At 48.3% G+C, this 7,821-nt stretch overlaps 1 non-coding gene across 1 annotated transcript; it reads left to right on the plus strand.

The window, feature by feature from the left end:
* The first annotated feature begins 1,615 nt into the window (after positions 1–1,615).
* Positions 1,616–3,771, plus strand: LOC109740484 (uncharacterized). Its single transcript, XR_005768367.3, has 3 exons — positions 1,616–2,368; positions 2,466–2,651; positions 3,266–3,771. It is a non-coding gene; the product is annotated as an uncharacterized protein (transcript).
* The last annotated feature ends 4,050 nt before the right edge of the window (positions 3,772–7,821 follow it).

Raw genomic sequence — 7,821 nt, forward strand, 5'->3', positions numbered from 1 at the left:
ATTAGTCCGCAAATGCACTATTATCAATCACCAAAACCACTTAGGGAGAAATATGCCCTTACAAGGGGACCCACCAGTGAGCCACAAGCTCATGTGCCCCCCCGGCGCGCCCTGTGAGCTTGTTGGGCCCATAGCTGGCCTCTGTGGCCCATCTTCTCCTATATGAAGCCATTTGCCCTAGAAAAATAAATAAAGAGAAGACTTTCGGGATGAAGCGCCGCTATCTCAAGGCGGAAGCTAGGTAGGAGCACTTTTGCTCTCCGGCGGAGCAATTCCGCCGGGGATACTTCCGCCCGAAGGGGGAAATCGAAGTCATCGTCATCACCAACGTTCCTCTCATCTCTAATATCCTCTCATGAATTTTTTCCTATTTGGATAAGAGCAACTCTAATTCGTGCCAAAAAAAGATTTAGCCTAAAAACTACCACTATTGGGAATTATAGACATATAACTCATCCCTAATATCCTCTCGTGAATATTTTTTCCCGGAGAACCGAAAACATTCCCGAATGTGTCCCCCCGCCCTCCCTACGTTCCTTGTCGTGCTCCGGCCACTGCAACTCTGCCTCGACCCCCACCGCCAAGTTCCTCGAGTTCCTCGAATCCGACAACCGTGGAAAATCTAGCGTCCGCGCTCACGCGGCGTCGACGGGAGAATATGTTGCCGCCCACCAACAACAGTGTGCCGACGTGCCCTCCCATGCCATGGACAACCTCATATTCCGCGTGATGCGCCAAACATGAGGCGGTGCACCGTGGCAAAGCTCAAGGACGAGTCGTCGACACCAATGAAAAAATCGACAAAGGTGTCGACACCTTTGATGCATGTCCCTCTCCGGTGATCTAGACAATGCCAACTCACCCCTCCCTCCTGCCCTATACGTCGACCTCCAATACCCCCAATTGCGACGATGGCACGATGCACACCAAGTGCTTGTTGAAATGCCTCCTACGTAAGAAAATTATTTTTCATTTATTCGCTGGTTTTGGTAAGTTTGATGTCTAATTTGAGCACTTAGACATGGTGTGCAAAATGACCCAGAAGTAGAGGAGTTCATGATAAGGTTGAAGGAAGATCAAATTGGGGTTGAAGACATCCAAATCTTGTTAAGTCCGTGCCATAGTTTTTTTTTGTGCGGAAACGTGCCATATGAGTTAGAGCATTGACGATTTCTTCTCTCTTTATTTTACGATTTGAGGAAACAATTTGAAAAAGGAAATGTGAGATACGGTACTTGTAACACGGATAGCGATTGGATTAGCAAAGCCACTTTTCTTGTTCTTAAGTTATCTTATTACTTGATTTGATAGTGCGTTAAACTAATGACGGCTGCTAAACCCTTGGTCATCGGTGCAACCACCCCATGTCGTTACTAAATGTATACCGCCAGTCAATCTCAATTAGAAGGAAGGAAACTTAGTGCGTAAGCACAACGGTCGGATCGTGAATTGACGGCCCAGATTAAGCAAAACAAGTGGCCTAAACGGCTAAACCCACCCGTTGGGAGGCACGGTTGACGAATGCGTAGGACCGCGCCCATCGTTATAGCACCGGCGGATCCGCGTCCTCCGGGTCCGGGTGCTGCCGCCCCGCCCCGCCCCCGGAAGTGAGTCATCCCCGGACGCGGACGCACACCTCCCAACACGTCCCGTCCACCCCGACCCGACCCTCCGCGCACGCCAGATAGAGGTGGGCGAGCACTACTACACAGTACACACCCGTCCACGCTCACTACAAGAGCCAGCCACGCACGCGACCGCGCCCAACGGGAGAAGAGAAGAGAAGAGAAGGGAGAGGGCGGCGACGAGGACGCACGACGGCACGGGCACGCCGAACGCTCTCGCAATGCATCACTCCAAGACCGACTCGGAGGTGACGTCGAGCATGGCGCCGTCGTCGCCGCCGCGGGCGCCCTACTACGTGCAGTCGCCCAGCCACGACGACGGGGAGAACCACTCCAAGACGGCCGCCTCCTCCTTCCACTCCTCCCCGGCCGCGTCCCCGCCGCGCTCGCTCGGGAACCACTCCAGGGAGTCCTCCTCCTCCCGCTTCTCCGGCAAGGTCCCCTCCGCAGGCTCGTCCCGCCGCGGGGTCGCCGGCGGAGGCGGGAAGCGCGGCGGTGGCGGCGGTGGCGGCGGCGAGGCGGCGCGCCGCAGCCCCTGGATGAAGGAGGCGGCCATCGAGGAGGAGGGGCTCCTCATGGAGGACGACGACGACGCCGACGGCCGCGCCGGCGGCTTCTCCGCGCTCCCCAGGAAGGTGCGCTACGGGCTGGGCTTCGTCGCCGCCTTCCTCGTGCTCTTCACCTTCTTCGCCCTCATCCTCTGGGGCGCCAGCCGCAACCAGAAGCCCGTCGTCTCCGTCAACGTACGTACTCCCCTTTCCTTTCCCTCTGGGCCGGATTCGTGATTCGTCTTCTCTTATGCAAGCAAGAACTGATGATTCCTCCCCGTTGATTGCGCAGAGCGTGACGTTCCACAACTTCGTGATCCAGGCGGGGACGGACGCGTCGCTGGTGCCGACGGAGATGTCCACGATCAACGCCACGGTGAGGCTCACGTTCCGCAACACGGGGAGCTTCTTCGGCGTGCACGTCACGGCGCAGCCCGTCACGCTCTACTACTCCCAGCTCCTCATGGCCTCCGGCGACGTAAGCATTCATTCATCCCCGCACGCGCATCCTTAATTCCTCATACAGATTTCTTTGAACGGTTTCATCTGATTGATCGATCGAATGGTAAGCCTCAAGTTGGAGAACAACCGAGTCAATCTGGTAAGTAAATGGCTGTGAATTAATCACAATAAGTACTGCATTCAGGTCATGCCTGAACGATTGATTTCTCATTTCTTGTTGATAGATACGTAAACATTTGTGCGGTGCATTTACGTCAACCAGTAGTCTTATGAACACACATTTGCATATTGTAAGCCCAAAGAGAAAGTCAGTCTTGCTCTGTGGCTTCTAGATGCGAACTTTGGACTACAGCTGCACATGTCTTGACCAAAACAAAGGGTGTTAATTTAGCCATGGCAACGTCTGCTGATAGCTACAAAAGCAGAGGCCACTGAACACTGTTGAAAAACTCGAACAGGACATCGCCATCCCGAGTTGCTGTCATCCAGTTCATACCCGTTCTTTATTTCCTCCCTTTTCCGCGGGAAATCCAATTCATATTATTATTTTCCTTCTTTTTTTGCGTGGAAATCGTATATTGAACTCAAGCTACAAAACCATCTAAATATACCGCAAAATCTGTGTGGCAGATGAAGTACTTCTACCAGCCTCGGAAGAGCCAGCGCAAGGTGGCGGTGACGGTGGTGGGCAACAAGGTGCCGCTGTACGGCGGCGGCGCGGGGCTGAGCAGCACGCCGGGGCCCAAGGGCGTGCCCCCGCCGCCGGTGCCGCTGCAGCTGACGCTGAGGATCAGGGCGCGGGCGCTGGTGCTGGGCAAGCTGGTCAAGCCCAGGTTCTACAACAACGTGCAGTGCACCGTCCGGCTGGACACGACCAAGCTGGGCAAAGCCATATCCCTCAAGAAATCCTGCACCCACGTCTAGCCACCTTGACCCGACCCGACACCGCCATCTTTCTTTCTTCTTCCTCTCGTTGCTTGCTGCATATGTTATGTTATGTAATGTGATGTAATGCGTGGATTACTAGTACCATTTGGACGGGAGAAAGCGGCGTGTCCGTTGTGAATGGAGTACAGATGAATTTTGTCGCCTGCATCGGGATGAAATGAATGAATGATCACGCGTTTCTTGCCGCATTTTTTCATGGACGGTGACGGTGTGGGTGTGGGTGTGGCGTGGGTTTTGTGATGTGCGCACAAGGCGTGGTTGCCGTGAAGCCGGTGTTGCTTCCGTTTTTGGTGCGGTATGGATTGGATTGGCGGACGTTGCTGTCCCATCACCGTCAGTGTAAACTGCTCCCATAAACCGTGGATTTTCCCCCCCTTTCTTTCTACACGGAGGTTTTAAGCTTGCTGGTACGGTGGTACGCATCCAACTAGAGTTACTTATGAATGTTTTTTTTTTTGCAGGGATTATGAGTGTTTTCTTTCTGCGGGGAACATCTACTGTACTTATGAATGGATAGTTCCACGACTGCTCCAGGGGCACTGTAATATCGATCTGATGGATGACCATTAGCTCTTTTTTACTGCCAAAATCTGATGGTTACAATCAAAAAAACGAATCCCCGTATTAATGCGCAGAGCCGTTTCACTGTCGAAGAGTAGGACTGGCTCGATAGCTGTAATGGTAGAACACTGCTACTAGTATTATTGATGTACATTTAGGGGTCAGTGAAGGTTTGTGTCGGATCGTATCCTGTGCTCCCATCTCCTGCATGCCCACGACTGAAACGCCACTGCAGAGTTATGCAAAAACTGAAGCAAAATAAATAATGCACAGATTCAACATTGTATGTCTATTTTCCCACAAAAATTTAAATTCAGAACCGAAAACACATCTCGAGAGAAAAATATGAAAGAAACATTCAGTGATGGTATTGATGATTGGCCAATTTTACAGCCAAACAGAAATTAGCTACCACGTACAACTACTATAATTCACGCATAAATTTATCTTTTTTGCACCTCGAACGTAGATCAATTTTTTACCACTGCACCGAATATTTTCCAGAATTTTTGTAACTTTTAAAAATGATATATTGAGTTTGACATTACCAGAAGTACACCAGGGACGGGACGGGAACACTGCATGCATCCTCGTGTCGAGAGATCTCACCTCACATGGAGGCTGTCAGAGTGGGAATGGCTCGCTCGAGCATTTATGGACGTGTACCGAACACTGAACAATTTGCTCCTATGTGTATATGCATCGGCCGGGCTGTCCTGTATTACTGCTTCTGCTTTGAAACTGTAGTTTATTATGGACAGCCGGAGACTACTTTGGCTATATATATGCATCAGGAGTTCTGAAGTCAGAGGGCAGGTGCGTCGTGCGTGCAGAATTACTTCCATTTTACAGTGGCAGTGTACTCCGTTCACAAGAGATCTATACATTCCGATGAAGCATAGATTACATAATACATACTGAAACAAGCGAACAGACACAGTAAAACATTTGGTAAAACGGAGCATGACTGGCTGGCTCTATGCATTATCGCCAGAATTCGTTATATAACTTTTTAGATATAAAAATAATGTTTCCTTGAAAGAATGTAAAGGTAACCATACTCTGCTTCCTAGTATGGTTACCAAGGGGGAAAAAATAAGGTAATTAAATGAATGGCCTATTCTGAAATTGTAGGGGGGAGGTAAAAAAGGGATGACTACCTGCTTCTCAGATCTTATTAAAGATCATTCCCTAGATTTTATAGGCCTTCAAGAAACTATGAAAAAGAAATTCCCTTCTATGTTCCTTAGGAAAAGTGATCCCTTCGACAGATTTGAATGGAATTGGGTTCCTTCTGTTGGAAAATCAGGTGGTATCCTGTGTGGAGTGAAAAAAGAGACCCTTGAAATCATCTCCTAGGTAGTTGGTAATTTCCTTCTACAAGTTAACGTTTTATGATGTGAAGCATAAGTGTGTTCGGGCTCTCATAGTGGTCTATGAGCAGCCCAAGATGAGAGAAAAGATGAGTTTTTAAGTGTGTTCGGGCTCTCATAGTGGTCTATGGAGCAGCCCAAGATGAGAGAAAAGATGAGTTTTTGTCAGAACTAGTTTCTGTTTGCTTCCAACTTCATGTCCCCTATATAGTGGGCGGAGATTTTAATATTCTCCATGATAGTGGAGAGAAAAACAAAAATATGGCTCACTCCCATTACATAGAGAAATTCAATTCTGTTATCCAGACTTTGAAATTGAGAGAGATCCATATGGGAGGGGGGAAATACACCTGGACTAATAAGCAGAAACATCCCACCCTGGAAAAATTGGATAGAATCCTTATGCATTTCGATTGGGAAGACCTGTTTCCTTTGGTCACAGTCCGCAAACTGGCGAGGGACGTCTCGGGCCATAATCCGTTGCTCTTAACCTCGGGTCCCGAGAAAACAGGCCCTTCCCACCAACGTGAATTCAGGTTTGAGCTGACCTGGTTAAAAAATGAGGAGTTTTACATCAAAGCAAAAAAGATCTGGGAGCAGCTTGTTTTCGCCGACGATCCTATTGATGTTCTCAACATAAAAATCAAACGTATTAAGAAGTATTTCAAAGGATGGGGTTCCCATTCCTTTGGACATGCCAAGAAGAGAAAAGGTGCATTAAAGAGGAGCTAGAAGAGATTGAGAGGCTGGAGGAAAATAGGCCTCTCGATCCAGACTTATATGAGAAAAGGACGGTCCTTAACTCGGAACTCAATGAGCTCCTGATCATGGAAGATCTTTTCTGGTTACAACATTCCAATGAGAGATGGTTGCCCAAAGCAGACCGGAACACTGCCTTTTATCATCGGGTAGCAAACGGTAGAAAACATAAAAACACTATCCACTCCTTCACATAAGGAGATGTGACTATTGAAGGCACACAAAACCTGCTGGCCCATGCGATCGCATTCTATAAAGAACTTTTTGGGTTTCACTTATCTCCTGATACATGGTCCGAGGATAAAAAGCTTAATGAGGAAGATGATTTACTCCTCACAAGTGAATTCACCGAGGAGGAGGTGAAAAAAAACTCTGTTTAGTATGGCCTGCAATAGAGCTCCTAAACCGGATAACATGCCGACAGAATTCTATATACACTGTTGGGGCTTTGTTAAAAATGGCATAATGCACCTATTTGAGGCATTCCATAGTAATTCTCTTGATTTAGCCCTGAACTACGGGGTTAGCACTTTAATTCCTAAAATGAATGGGGCTAAAAAAATCAGCAGTACCGCCCCATCTGCCTCTTACGGTGCCCATACAAACTGAAAGTGCGTTATATCGACTAGAGGGGGGTGAATAGGCGATTTTTACAAATTCGTCACTGAGGAATTTCAAGGTGAGGAAATTCCTAAGTCACGAACGACTAGCAGCAGAATAAGTACTCAGATGCAAGCATAATAGAGCAGTAGCACAGTCATCATGATGAAATGAAAACAAGCACAGAGTACAAGTAGCGTAAACACACGATAAGTAGGCTGAAGACAAACTGACTGAAGAAATAGGATTGAGGAAATTGAGAAAGTCTTCAGTCAAAATCTTCAAACAGTAACGATCAAGTACAACAACACAGTAATGAGGAAATGAAAGGGTTGAGGAAATAGGACCAGTTGGCTCGGTGAAGACAATGATTTGGTAGACCAGTTCCAACTGCCGTGACAGTCGTACGTCTGGTTGGAGCGGCTAGGTATTTAAACCCGAGGACACACAGTCCTGGACACACAGTCCTCACCGTATTCTCCTTGAGCTAAGGTCACATAGAACTCGCCCAATCACTTGTGGTAAGTCTTCAGGTGACTTCCAAACCTTCACAAACTCGGTCACTCGGTGATCCACAATTTACTCTTCGATGCTCTAGACCATGACGCCTAACCGTCTGGAGGATGTTCCACACAGGAACAATCTCTTCAGTGATGCTCAATCACTTTGGGTTTGTAGGTGTTTGGGTTTGGGTTTTCCTCACTTGATGATTTTCGCTCAAAGTCCTCGGAGGATGGGATGCTCTCAATGACAAGTGTCAGTTTCTCTCAGAGCAGCCAACCAACTAGTGGTTGTAGGGGGGCGGCTATTTATAGCCTAGGGAGCATCTCGGCATCATAAGACATAAATGCCCTTCAATGATATGACCGTTAGGTGGGTAGATATTTTAGGACAGCTGGCGCGTAGCACAGCAACGGTCGGAAATTTGAGTATCAAATTCCCTAG

The sequence above is a fragment of the Aegilops tauschii genome, chromosome 2 (genome assembly GCF_002575655.3).
Source record: "Aegilops tauschii subsp. strangulata cultivar AL8/78 chromosome 2, Aet v6.0, whole genome shotgun sequence".
NCBI lineage: Eukaryota > Viridiplantae > Streptophyta > Magnoliopsida > Poales > Poaceae > Aegilops > Aegilops tauschii.